Here is a 15,000-nt window from a genome sequence, read left to right on the forward strand (position 1 = left end):
TTTTGACATTTATGAAGTTCCAGACCTGACACATAGATGGCGCCATTTTAGGGTCAGGTCAGGTCAAATTATGCTTAAAATTCAAGAAAAATACGTAAATGAACCCAGAATCTTGTAATTTTTGACATTTATGAAGTTCCAGACCTGACACATAGATGGCGCCATTTTAGGGTCAGTTAGGTCAAATTATGCTTAAAATTCAAGAAAAATACGTAAATTAACCCAGAATCTTGTAATTTTTGACATTTCTGAAGTTCCAGACCTGTCATATAGATGGCGCCATTTTTGAGTTAAAATAGGCGCCAAAATTCAAAAACAATATGTAAAATATAGGAAAAAACAGTAATTTTTGACATTTGTGAAGTTCCAGACCTGTCACATAGATGGCGCCATTTTTGAGTCAAAATAGGCGCCAAAATTCAAAAACAATATGTAAAATATAGGAAAAACAGTAATTTTTGACATTTATGAAGTTCCAGACCTGACACATAGATGGCGCCATTTTAGGGTCAGTTAGGTCAAATTATGCTTAAAATTCAAGAAAAATACGTAAATTAACCCAGAATCTTGTAATTTTTGACATTTGTGAAGTTCCAGACCTGTCATATAGATGGCGCCATTTTTGAGTCAAAATAGGCGCCAAAATTCAAAAACAATATGTAAAATAAAGGAAAAAACAGTAATTTTTGACATTTCTGAAGTTCCAGACCTGACACATAGATGGCGCCATTTTAGGGTCAGGTCAGGTCAAATTATGCTTAAAATTCAAGAAAAATACGTAAATTAACCCAGAATCTTCCCAGAATCTTGTAATTTTTGACATTTCTGAAGTTCCAGACCTGTCACATAGATGGCGCCATTTTTGAGTTAAAATAGGCGCCAAAATTCAAAAACAATATGTAAAATATAGGAAAAAACAGTAATTTTTGACATTTGTGAAGTTCCAGACCTGTCACATAGATGGCGCCATTTTTGAGTCAAAATAGGCGCCAAAATTCAAAAACAATATGTAAAATAAAGGAAAAACAGTAATTTTTGACATTTATGAAGTTCCAGACCTGACACATAGATGGCGCCATTTTAGGGTCAGTTAGGTCAAATTATGCTTAAAATTCAAGAAAAATACGTAAATTAACCCAGAATCTTGTAATTTTTGACATTTCTGAAGTTCCAGACCTGTCATATAGATGGCGCCATTTTTGAGTCAAAATAGGCGCCAAAATTCAAAAACAATATGTAAAATAAAGGAAAAAACAGTAATTTTTGACATTTATGAAGTTCCAGACCTGACACATAGATGGCGCCATTTTAGGGTCAGGTCAGGTCAAATTATGCTTAACATTCAAAAAAAATACGTAAATTAACCCAGAATCTTGTAATTTTTGACATTTCTGAAGTTCCAGACCTGTCATATAGATGGCGCCATTTTTGAGTCAAAATAGGCGCCAAAATTCAAAAACAATATGTAAAATAAAGGAAAAAACAGTAATTTTTGACATTTCTGAAGTTCCAGACCTGACACATAGATGGCGCCATTTTAGGGTCAGGTCAGGTCAAATTATGCTTAAAATTCAAGAAAAATACGTAAATTAACCCAGAATCTTCCCAGAATCTTGTAATTTTTGACATTTCTGAAGTTCCAGACCTGTCATTTAGATGGCGCCATTTTTGAGTCAAAATAGGCGCCGAAATTCAAAAACAATATGTAAAATAAAGGAAAAAACAGTAATTTTTGACATTTCTGAAGTTCCAGACCTGACACATAGATGACGCCATTTTAGGGTCAGGTCAGGTCAAATTATGCTTAAAATTCAAGAAAAATACGTAAATTAACCCAGAATCTTGTAATTTTTGACATTTCTGAAGTTCCAGACCTGTCATATAGATGGCGCCATTTTTGAGTTAAAATAGGCGCCAAAATTCAAAAACAATATGTAAAATATAGGAAAAAACAGTAATTTTTGACATTTGTGAAGTTCCAGACCTGTCACATAGATGGCGCCATTTTTGAGTCAAAATAGGCGCCAAAATTCAAAAACAATATGTAAAATAAAGGAAAAAACAGTAATTTTTGACATTTCTGAAGTTCCAGACCTGACACATAGATGGCGCCATTTTAGGGTCAGGTCAGGTCAAATTATGCTTAACATTCAAAAAAAATACGTAAATTAACCCAGAATCTTGTAATTTTTGACATTTCTGAAGTTCCAGACCTGTCATATAGATGGCGCCATTTTTGAGTCAAAATAGGCGCCAAAATTCAAAAACAATATGTAAAATAAAGGAAAAAACAGTAATTTTTGACATTTCTGAAGTTCCAGACCTGACACATAGATGGCGCCATTTTAGGGTCAGGTCAGGTCAAATTATGCTTAAAATTCAAGAAAAATACGTAAATTAACCCAGAATCTTCCCAGAATCTTGTAATTTTTGACATTTGTGAAGTTCCAGACCTGTCACATAGATGGCGCCATTTTTGAGTCAAAATAGGCGCCAAAATTCAAAAACAATATGTAAAATAAAGGAAAAAACAGTAATTTTTGACATTTCTGAAGTTCCAGACCTGACACATAGATGGCGCCATTTTAGGGTCAGGTCAGGTCAAATTATGCTTAACATTCAAAAAAAATACGTAAATTAACCCAGAATCTTGTAATTTTTGACATTTCTGAAGTTCCAGACCTGTCATATAGATGGCGCCATTTTTGAGTCAAAATAGGCGCCAAAATTCAAAAACAATATGTAAAATAAAGGAAAAAACAGTAATTTTTGACATTTCTGAAGTTCCAGACCTGACACATAGATGGCGCCATTTTAGGGTCAGGTCAGGTCAAATTATGCTTAAAATTCAAGAAAAATACGTAAATTAACCCAGAATCTTCCCAGAATCTTGTAATTTTTGACATTTCTGAAGTTCCAGACCTGTCACATAGATGGCGCCATTTTTGAGTTAAAATAGGCGCCAAAATTCAAAAACAATATGTAAAATATAGGAAAAAACAGTAATTTTTGACATTTGTGAAGTTCCAGACCTGTCACATAGATGGCGCCATTTTTGAGTCAAAATAGGCGCCAAAATTCAAAAACAATATGTAAAATAAAGGAAAAACAGTAATTTTTGACATTTATGAAGTTCCAGACCTGACACATAGATGGCGCCATTTTAGGGTCAGTTAGGTCAAATTATGCTTAAAATTCAAGAAAAATACGTAAATTAACACAGAATCTTGTAATTTTTGACATTTCTGAAGTTCCAGACCTGACACATAGATGACGCCATTTTAGGGTCAGGTCAGGTCAAATTATGCTTAAAATTCAAGAAAAATACGTAAATTAACACAGAATCTTGTAATTTTTGACATTTCTGAAGTTCCAGACCTGACACATAGATGACGCCATTTTAGGGTCAGGTCAGGTCAAATTATGCTTAAAATTCAAGAAAAATACGTAAATTAACCCAGAATCTTGTAATTTTTGACATTTCTGAAGTTCCAGACCTGTCATATAGATGGCGCCATTTTTGAGTCAAAATAGGCGCCAAAATTAAAAAACAATATGTAAAATAAAGGAAAAACAGTAATTTTTGACATTTATGAAGTTCCAGACCTGACACATAGATGGCGCCATTTTAGGGTCAGGTCAGGTCAAATTATGCTTAAAATTCAAGAAAAATACGTAAATGAACCCAGAATCTTGTAATTTTTGACATTTATGAAGTTCCAGACCTGACACATAGATGGCGCCATTTTAGGGTCAGTTAGGTCAAATTATGCTTAAAATTCAAGAAAAATACGTAAATTAACCCAGAATCTTGTAATTTTTGACATTTCTGAAGTTCCAGACCTGTCATATAGATGGCGCCATTTTTGAGTTAAAATAGGCGCCAAAATTCAAAAACAATATGTAAAATATAGGAAAAAACAGTAATTTTTGACATTTGTGAAGTTCCAGACCTGTCACATAGATGGCGCCATTTTTGAGTCAAAATAGGCGCCAAAATTCAAAAACAATATGTAAAATATAGGAAAAACAGTAATTTTTGACATTTATGAAGTTCCAGACCTGACACATAGATGGCGCCATTTTAGGGTCAGTTAGGTCAAATTATGCTTAAAATTCAAGAAAAATACGTAAATTAACCCAGAATCTTCCCAGAATCTTGTAATTTTTGACATTTCTGAAGTTCCAGACCTGTCATTTAGATGGCGCCATTTTTGAGTCAAAATAGGCGCCGAAATTCAAAAACAATATGTAAAATAAAGGAAAAAACAGTAATTTTTGACATTTCTGAAGTTCCAGACCTGACACATAGATGACGCCATTTTAGGGTCAGGTCAGGTCAAATTATGCTTAAAATTCAAGAAAAATACGTAAATTAACCCAGAATCTTCCCAGAATCTTGTAATTTTTGACATTTCTGAAGTTCCAGACCTGTCATTTAGATGGCGCCATTTTTGAGTCAAAATAGGCGCCGAAATTCAAAAACAATATGTAAAATAAAGGAAAAAACAGTAATTTTTGACATTTCTGAAGTTCCAGACCTGACACATAGATGACGCCATTTTAGGGTCAGGTCAGGTCAAATTATGCTTAAAATTCAAGAAAAATACGTAAATGAACCCAGAATCTTGTAATTTTTGACATTTATGAAGTTCCAGACCTGACACATAGATGGCGCCACTTTTGGGTCAAAATGGGCGCCAAATTTCAAAAAAAATATGTAAATAAAGTAAAAACCAGTAATTTTTGACATTTGTGAAGTTCCAGACCTGTCATATAGATGGCGCCACTAAATTATGTTTTCGACTAACAGGTGGCGATACCAACATTAATAGTTACAGAAAGCTGTAATTTTTTTGACTTTCAAGTTTAGGTAACTGTTCTACAGATGGCGCCAGCATTGCTACAAATACAGGAACCTGTAGTTGTTTTTTGACATTTGACATCTTGACCTAATCTATAGGTCTAAAGATCAGCAATAGAATGGACTTCAAAGTTGATAATAAAGCTTTATTTTTATTATATATCGTAAATGGATTGTGTTTAAGCATAACGTTTGAATGGTTATGCAACCGCTTAAACTAATTGTTGCCGAACTTTCGTCTTTCCTTTGCATTCTTGAATAACGGAAATATAGATGGATTATTTTTGTGCATGAATTTTAAATTGTTATGCAACCATGAAAACACTAATTATTTTCTTTTTTCGGAGTTTTTTCAGATTATTGAAAGTCTGACACAAAACCTGTCCGTAACTGCGGCGTTCTCGCCAAACGCTACAGCTTGAAAAATCTAAAATTCGCATAGTCTAAATGTCCGAGAAAAATCGAAATTAAATGAAAACGAACAAAAGTTCGGACCGAACTAACATTAATCGAAAGTGGATGTCATAATTTTAAGTCCCTAACTAAACGGGATCTAAAACCCTTTCGAAACTGTGGCGTTCGAATTTTGATGAAAATTATTCCAAGTCCAAAGTCGGAACTGAAGCGTTCACATTGAACGCTACAGTTTCGAGAATCTATTCGGAACTGAAGCGTTCACATTGAACGCTACAGTTTCGAGAATCTATTCGGAACTGAAGCGTTCACATTGAACGCTACAGTTTCGAGAATCTATTCGGAACTGAGGCGTTCACTTTGAACGTTACAGTTTCGAGAATTTATTCGGAACTGAAGCGTTCACATTGAACGTTACAGTTTCGAAAGGACAAAATTAACAAAGACCAAAAGTCCGAGAAAAATTGAAATTAAATGAAAATGAACAAAAGTTCGGACCGAACTAACATTAATCGAAAGTGGATGTCATAATTTTAAGTCCCTAACTGAACGGGATCTAAAACCCTTTCGAAACTGTGGCGTTCGAATTTTGATGAAAATTATTCTAAGTCCAAAGTCGGAACTGAAGCGTTCACATTGAACGCTACAGTTTCGAAAATCTATTCGGAACTGAAGCGTTCACACTGGCGATTGCTTATGCAACCATGAAAGCACAAATATGAAACGCTACAGTTTCGAAAACTCATTCGGAACTGAAGCGTTCACACTGGCGATTGTTTATGCAACCATGAAAGCACAAAAATGAAACGCCACAGTTGCGAAAACTCATTCGGAACTGATGCGTTTACACCGAACGCTACAGTTTTGAAACCTCGTTCGGAACTGATGCGTTCAAAAATGTCGAAATTTTTACAAGTCCAGTTTCGGAACTGTAGCGACTGCATGGACTTAGCGCGAAAAGGACACATTCAGTGGGAACTGTAGCGGTAGGGACCCGTAAAAAAAGTAAAAAAAATAATAAAATATTTTATTTTTTGCTTTTTACCTTCCGTATACACAATTTTTTTTTTTTTTTTTTTTTTTTTTTTTTTAAGTCCAAATTGGGAACTGTAGCGGTCAACAGAAAAAAAAACTTTTTCCATCAACCACATACAATTCCCATTTTTAATATAATATTATTATTTATATTAATATTATAATTATTCATAATATATTACTGAACATTTGCTTCTCCTCAGTTTCGTTCTTTGGTTTCCAATATCATTCACTCGATCATATTTAATTCAAGCTTGTTATCGGAGGAGAAACAAGTCTTTCACAATTTTCACCAGTTCTGCTTACCATGTGACGGATCTTTTGTTTTTCAACGGGCGGAACAATAATCGAGATTTTTACTGCTTGGTGTTTCGGGCTTTGTGTTTTATTTTATAGATCCGTCACATTATTCAAGTAAATTATTCAATTCAATTTGTCGTCTGCATTAGAGTCAAGATTATTAATTTCATCTCATTTGCAGACGACTTTGGATAAGAGCACTGGGTGGTCACGTTTTTTAACTAGCGGTGAATTAGCTAATTCGTTCGCAAAATGCACGTTACAGGCGGACTAATTCACATTTCGCTATTCATCGAGAAATTTTTATTCACAGCGGTATATTGTCTTTCTAGAGACTTACCACTTTTTATTTCATCGATGTATTTTTATTTTTAATTTAGCATAATATCATTAAACGGGGTCGCGATGTACGAGAGGTAACAGATCGTACGGACGCGCACATTTGATTTCATGTCAATCCATTCATCGTGCGTACTTGTCCGTCATCGCTGCCACTTACCATCACTACTCCCTATATATGCCACCGCGGCAGCGATCAGCTCTGAATCGCTCGATGCGTGAAACGATCGAAATCCCATAGTGCGCCGGCCGCTCGCTATGGGCGAGGGGTAGAGTAAAACGGTCTGATCGCTCGGTGCAAAAGTCCGTTTGGGTACTTAGAGACGGAATTTTAAAATTCTGATTTCGCAGATCAATTTCAAGGATTATTAGGACTCGAATGCTGTCGACCATGTTTTGTAAAAAAAGTTTTTTACGTTTTTACGGCAATTTGACTGAACGCTACAGTTTCGAAAAAAAGTCGGAACTGTGGCGTTCGATCGAAATTTTTCCAAGTCCGAAGTCGAAACTGTAGCGGTCGACCAAAATTTTTCTAAGTCCGATTCGAAACTGAGGCGTTCGACCGAAATTTTTCCAAGTCCAATTCGAAACTGTAGCGTTCGAACAAAATTTTTCTAAGTCCGAAGTCGAAACTGTAGCGTTCGGCGCTCATTCGTCTAAGTCCGAACTCGGAAGTGTAGCGGTTGACAAATTTACATTGACCAAAAGTCCGAGAAAAATCGAAATTAAATCCAAACGAACAAATGTTTGGGTCGAACTAGCATCGATAGAAGGTAGATTTTATAATTTCAAGCTCCTAATTAAACGGGATCTAAAACCCTCTGGAAACTGAGGCGTTCGAAATTTTGATGAAAATTTTTCTAAGTCCGAAATAGGAACTGTGGCGGTCGAGCGAAATTTTTCTAAGTCCGTAGTCGAAACTGAGGTGTTCGAATTTTTGATAAAAATTTTTCTAAGTCTCATGTTGGAACTGTGGCGGTCGAGCGAAATTTTTCCAAGTCCGAAGTCGAAACTGTAGCGTTCGAACGAAATTTTTCTAAGTCCGAAGTCGAAACTGTAGCGTTCGGCGCTCATTCGTCTAAGTCCGAAGTCGGAAGTGTAGCGGTTGACAAATTTACATTGACCAAAAGTACGAGAAAAATCGAAATTAAATGCAAACGAACAAATGTTTGGGTCGAACTAACATCGATAGAAGGTAGATTTTATAATTTCAAGCTTCTAATTAAACGGGATCTAAAACCCTCTGGAAACTGAGGCGTTCGAAATTTTGATGAAAATTTTTCTAAGTCCGAAATAGGAACTGTGGCGGTCGAGCGAAATTTTTCTAAGTCCGTAGTCGAAACTGAGGTGTTCGAATTTTTGATAAAAATTTTTCTAAGTCTCATGTTGGAACTGTGGCGGTCGAGCGAAATTTTTCCAAGTCCGAAGTCGAAACTGTAGCGTTCGAACGAAATTTTTCTAAGTCCGAAGTCGAAACTGTAGCGGTCGACCAAAATTTTTCTAAGTCCGATTCGAAACTGAGGCGTTCGACCGAAATTTTTCTAAGTCCAATTCGAAACTGTGGCGGTCGAGCGAAATTTTTCTAAGTCCGAAGTCGAAACTGTAGCGTTCGGCGCTCATTCGTCTAAGTCCGAAGTCGGAAGTGTAGCGGTTGATAAATTTACATTGACCAAAAGTCCCAGAAAAATCGAAATTAAATGCAAACGAACAAAAGTTACGGTCGAACTAACACCAAACAAGGGTGGCTGTGATAATTTCAAACCCCTAACTAAACGGGATCTAAAACCCTCTGGAAACTGAGGCGTTCGAAATTTTGATGAAAATTATTCTAAGTCCGAAGTCGGAACTGAGGTGTTCGGTCGAAATGCCGTAAAAACGTAAAAAATATTTTTTTCAAAACACCGTTAACGGCATTCGAGTCCTAATGACCCTTGAAATTGATCTGCGAAATCAGAATTTTAAAATTCCGTCTCTAAGTACCCAAACGGACTTTTGCACCGAGCGATCAGACCGATTTACCCGACCCCTCGCCCATAGCGAGCGGCCGGCGCGCTATGGGATTTCGACCGTTTCGCGCATCGAGTGATTCAGAGCTGAACGCTGCCGCGCTGGCATATATAGGGATAGTAGTGGTGGTATGTAGCAGCGGACAAAAGCGTACGATCGAAATGTGATTTTATGTGCGTCCGATTATCTTGTTACCTCTCGTACACCGCGACTTACCCGTAGTTGGGACGATGGCCGGAATGTGTACCCTGTGGACCCACCATCGTTTGAGGGATGACAAATCTTGCCATTGACCATGCACAGCGAGATTGCGGATGCGGCGAGCGTTTCTATGTTAGCGGTCCAAATGCAATCAAAGATTTTATGTGTTCGTGTCAGAACGACCAAAAATTAACAAATGCGTCAACTCACTAAAGTCCGAGCGAGAATTTTGAAATAAATAAAATTTCATAAACTCGTAACGTGTGAATATTTCTAAAGAGAAATCTCACAATAAACCGTCGCTTTCAATCTAGCGAAGAGTATGGAGAATGTTTGAACTTTTGCTTGTCGACGACGATATTTTTTCTTTACGATAAAATTTCAAGTCGATGTGCCCAAAAATCTCTAAATTTTGAACTGGGAAATTATTTCTTCGTCCGATGAATCGCATTGATCTCTGTTTTTGACGAAAAAAAGACGGATAAAATGCAGCATTCAATCAAGGATATAAAATAAAAGAAAAATTTTCCGTAAAAACTATATTACAATGGAGGATTATGTTTCTACTTTTCGTCCGATGAGTCGCAACAAAAATAAGTAATCCATCCGTCGTTGTTCGTTTAGTCGATCTGAATGCACTGTAAAAATTTATTAAAGTAAAATGTTACGTTTGCATTTCATGAATTTTGACAAACGTGTACCGAAATGTGTACAAATTATTTATTTCGACGACGACGACAACTTAGAACGGATGAATAAAATTAATTGTTGCAAGATTCAAACAAGGATGAAAAAGTCATAGAAAATTATTCCGTAACCATGATATTGGATTATTTTTTCTTCACTCTCTCCTCCGATGAGTCGCAACAAATAAAAATCCATAAATCAATTCATCCGTCGTTGTTCGTTTAGTCGATCTGAATGCACTGTAAAAATTTATTAAAGTAAAAATGTTACGTTGCATTTCATGAATTTTGACAAACGTGTACCCCGAAGTGTGTACAAATTATTTATTTCGACGACGACGACACACTTAGAACGGATGAATAAGAATAAAATTGTTGCAGGAGATTCAATCAAGGATGATGTGAAAAAAATGTCGAAAAATTTTCCATCCAGAAAGATCGCGTGGCGTTACGTCTCTTCTTACGAGGTTTTCGTTTCGCAGACACGCACACTTTCTTCAAAACAATAATAGGAAAGTGTTCAGTTTTTTATAAGAGCAGCAGGTGTCTTTCCGAAATTCTACGATTATTGTAGCTTATATGACTAGAAGGAAAGAAAGACTAAAACTCTCTTATTTTAAAACAAGAACGCAGTTCCCTGGTTGATCCTGCCAGTAGTCATATGCTTGTCTCAAAGATTAAGCCATGCATGTCTCAGTACAAGCCAAATTAAGGTGAAACCGCGAAAGGCTCATTAAATCAGTTATGGTTCCTTAGATCGTACCCACATTTACTTGGATAACTGTGGTAATTCTAGAGCTAATACATGCAAACAGAGCTCCAACCGGAAACGGAAGGAGCGCTTTTATTAGATCAAAACCAATCGGTGGCGGTCTCCGTCATCGTACAACTTGGTGACTCTGAATAACTTTACGCTGATCGCACGGTCTCGCACCGGCGACGCATCTTTCAAATGTCTGCCTTATCAACTGTCGATGGTAGGTTCTGCGCCTACCATGGTTGTAACGGGTAACGGGGAATCAGGGTTCGATTCCGGAGAGGGAGCCTGAGAAACGGCTACCACATCCAAGGAAGGCAGCAGGCGCGCAAATTACCCACTCCCGGCACGGGGAGGTAGTGACGAAAAATAACGATACGGGACTCATCCGAGGCCCCGTAATCGGAATGAGTACACTCTAAACCCTTTAACGAGGATCAATTGGAGGGCAAGTCTGGTGCCAGCAGCCGCGGTAATTCCAGCTCCAATAGCGTATATTAAAGTTGTTGCGGTTAAAAAGCTCGTAGTCGAATCTGTGTCCCGCGCCGCCGGTTCATCGTTCGCGGTGTCAACTGGCGTGCCGCGGGACGTCCTGCCGGTGGGCTTAGCTCGAGAGGGCGGCCCAACTCAATCCCGCCGCGGTGCTCTTCATTGAGTGTCGAGGTGGGCCGGCACGTTTACTTTGAACAAATTAGAGTGCTTAAAGCAGGCTAAAACTTCGCCTGAATACTGTGTGCATGGAATAATGGAATAGGACCTCGGTTCTATTTTGTTGGTTTTCGGAACCCCGAGGTAATGATTAATAGGAACGGATGGGGGCATTCGTATTGCGACGTTAGAGGTGAAATTCTTGGATCGTCGCAAGACGGACAGAAGCGAAAGCATTTGCCAAAAACGCTTTCATTGATCAAGAACGAAAGTTAGAGGTTCGAAGGCGATCAGATACCGCCCTAGTTCTAACCATAAACGATGCCAGCTAGCGATCCGCCGACGTTCTTCCGATGACTCGGCGGGCAGCTTCCGGGAAACCAAAGCTTTTGGGTTCCGGGGGAAGTATGGTTGCAAAGCTGAAACTTAAAGGAATTGACGGAAGGGCACCACCAGGAGTGGAGCCTGCGGCTTAATTTGACTCAACACGGGAAACCTCACCAGGCCCGGACACCGGAAGGATTGACAGATTGAGAGCTCTTTCTTGATTCGGTGGGTGGTGGTGCATGGCCGTTCTTAGTTGGTGGAGCGATTTGTCTGGTTAATTCCGATAACGAACGAGACTCTAGCCTGCTAAATAGGCGTATTTCGACATCCCAAAGGCCCGTCGATCCTGGGTTCGCCCGGTGGTCGTGCGCGGTTTTTACTGTCGGCGTACAAACAATTCTTCTTAGAGGGACAGGCGGCTTCTAGCCGCACGAGATTGAGCAATAACAGGTCTGTGATGCCCTTAGATGTTCTGGGCCGCACGCGCGCTACACTGAAGGAATCAGCGTGTCCTCCCTGACCGAGCGGTCCGGGTAACCCGCTGAACCTCCTTCGTGCTAGGGATTGGGGCTTGCAATTGTTCCCCATGAACGAGGAATTCCCAGTAAGCGTGAGTCATAAGCTCGCGTTGATTACGTCCCTGCCCTTTGTACACACCGCCCGTCGCTACTACCGATTGAATGATTTAGTGAGGTCTTCGGACCGGTACGCGATGGCGTTTCGACGTCGTCGATGTCGCTGGGAAGATGACCAAACTTGATCATTTAGAGGAAGTAAAAGTCGTAACAAGGTTTCCGTAGGTGAACCTGCGGAAGGATCATTAACGTGTCCTCGTACACACGAATTTTGACATATGTATAATTTATTATTATGCATTTTTATTTGATCGTGTCGATGTACACTTTATGTTTTTACAACACCGTCGTCGATGACATGGAGTCGACGGCACGATCTTTTGTCGTGCCGTTGCTTGTTTCTTTTTGAAACACCGTGTGTACGACGTTTTGAACTACGAATCGTACATATTCGGAAAAACAATAGCGTTACGCTGGCCCGCAGCGCCGGTCCTTGCGATCGAGTTTTTCACCTTTTTTGAACGAGAAAAACCGAATTCGCTCGGGCATACGGCTGTTTCTTCGGGTACCTAGATTTTTTGATTTTTTTTGTACTATCTCTCGATCTTTTCCAATGATGGAAAAAAGGAGGGACGCTTTCGGTTTTTCGACCGGATCGCGGAAAGTTGTGAACTCCACCGCGAAAGTCGAAAGACGTTAGAAGTCCTCTTTTTTCGGACACACGGAGAGGATGTAGCAGAGTAGTCGAGAAAGAAGAAAATCGCAGGTGTCGAATTAGGTTACGACTCCGTGGGTTTTAAATGATTTACGCCCGGCTACGGGACCGGCGAGAAACGCTCCCGATTTTACGATTCGCGTGAATGATGTTCGTCGTTAGACGCTTCAAAGAGTTTTTTGAAAGCGCCGTTAAACGAGCGATCACACACACATCACACCTTGCTTTTTTAATGTTTTTGGTAGATGTGGTAAAGTGATTTCGTTAGAAACGGTAAAATTCTCTTTACGGAGCGTACGACTGCACCATTTCAAAATTATATACACCGTCAATCGTCATTAAGTCACGATATAGAACGGTAAACTTGAGGATTTTATGTTAGACGCTCAGTCTGGCACGTCTATAGATTTTTTCGTCAAAATTCACGATCTGTCTTCGGTTTGGCGACGAAAAAATATAGAAAGAAAATTGAAACACGAACACAAAGACCGCCCGCGAAAATCTCTTTTCGCTTACGGCGGATACTAATTCGCTTTTTCATAACGAGTACGATGATGTAATGATGTGTTGATTCCGATCGATCAAAAACCGTCTCTTCGTCACACTTTTTAAAGTGCTTGACACACGCACACTAAATGAAAGACACAATAAAGGAAAACTACCGAAAATGTAGTTTATGAGAGAAAGCAGCATTATTTATTAAAATTATTGCTGAGAAAAAGGAAATTGGCAAATTCCTAATTAAAATCGTATCGAACATGTCCCATCTTCACACATACATGCTCGTACTTTGCGTGTAAAAGCGGAGACCGCGTGAAAAAGAAAAGTGCTTCTTTTTCGGTGCGCGGATACAAATTTGTGTTTGGGTTAATATTTTTTTTAATTTTTTCGTACGCGTAAAACTGAGACCGACGATCGCGTTCCCTTTCAGACGAGAAAGTACGGACGAAAGACAATTAAGAGCGAGAATCATAAATATCCATACCACAACACCGAAATTTTAGACGTGGCACGTTTCGGAACCACGAAGATCATTTTCGTTTCGGATGTACGCACGTACGCAAAAATTTTTGCAAGACGTGTATAGACAGCTGGACGATCGGCATGATCGGGGTTCTTGTGGAACGAGCGTTTAAATTTTAAAAAGATTACCCTGAACGGTGGATCACTTGGCTCGTGGGTCGATGAAGAACGCAGCTAATTGCGCGTCAACTTGTGAACTGCAGGACACATGAACATCGACATTTCGAACGCACATTGCGGTCCTCGGATATAATGTTCCCGGACCACTCCTGGCTGAGGGTCGTGTCAATTTCAAAGACTGCTCGGTTTTCGTTTTCGGACGAAAACGTCGGAGCGTGTTGGATGTGTTGCGACGCGTCGAATAGGTACTCATTAATGTACGTGATCGTCACTTACGTCACGATATAACGACGCACGCCTCGAACGTGTGCCGAGACGTTTACTCGAGCGTGTTTTTTCGTCAAAAAGGACGGGACGGGTATGCTTTGTATTTTTTTTTTACAAAGTCCGTCGGACGTCCACCTTGCGAATCATAAATACGAAAGTGTTTACGTCGGCACATGTTCTTGCGTGGTGTGTCGTAGAATCGTGTGTTTGTGTGCGTTTCTCGTGCAGCGAGTAAATTTGCGCGACATCTTAAGACGCGAAAGCGACCAACTACTACTTGTTGTAGTTGTTGGCTGGTCTTTCGGCGTAGCACGTCCTATTTCTTCAACATGTCGTCATTTAAAAAAAAAAATGGCGTTTTAAGGTTGAGAACGTTATAGACGGTCGTCGTGTCCGAGACGTGTAATGCAAATCGCGACAGACGTCAGATCGTAAGCGTTTCTGTAAACTTAGCCATTTTTTTAAAAAGAAAAATGACGAACACGTATAGCAAGGAATGGGAGACGTGTCGTGATCGTCGAAATGACCGAATGAAAAATTTTTATTTTTCATATGCGACCTCAGAGCAGGTGAGACTACCCGCTGAATTTAAGCATATTACTAAGCGGAGGAAAAGAAACTAACTAGGATTCCCTCAGTAGCGGCGAGCGAACAGGGAGAAGCCCAGCACCGAATCCCGCGGCCGAAACCGGACGCCGGGAAATGTGGTGTTAGGGAGGATC

General features: G+C 39.2%; 2 non-coding genes and 1 pseudogene across 2 annotated transcripts; all 3 read left to right on the plus strand.

Annotated features, from left to right (window-relative positions):
• Positions 1-10,480: 10,480 nt before the first annotated feature.
• LOC148165216 (small subunit ribosomal RNA) lies at positions 10,481-12,401 on the plus strand. Its single transcript, XR_015771666.1, has one exon. It is a non-coding gene; the product is annotated as a small subunit ribosomal RNA (ribosomal RNA).
• A 1,616-nt stretch (positions 12,402-14,017) lies between these two features.
• Positions 14,018-14,174, plus strand: LOC148165217 (5.8S ribosomal RNA). The gene has a single exon (XR_015771665.1). It is a non-coding gene; the product is annotated as a 5.8S ribosomal RNA (ribosomal RNA).
• A 659-nt stretch (positions 14,175-14,833) lies between these two features.
• The window catches only part of LOC148165218 (large subunit ribosomal RNA), a pseudogene marked incomplete at its 3' end in the record, with an annotated part of 1,537 nt that continues 1,370 nt past the window's right edge, over positions 14,834-15,000 (plus strand).

This window comes from Gnatocerus cornutus, unplaced genomic scaffold (genome assembly GCF_029298725.1).
Source record: "Gnatocerus cornutus isolate USDA-ARS CGAHR unplaced genomic scaffold, icGnaCorn1.1 ctg00000492.1, whole genome shotgun sequence".
NCBI lineage: Eukaryota > Metazoa > Arthropoda > Insecta > Coleoptera > Tenebrionidae > Gnatocerus > Gnatocerus cornutus.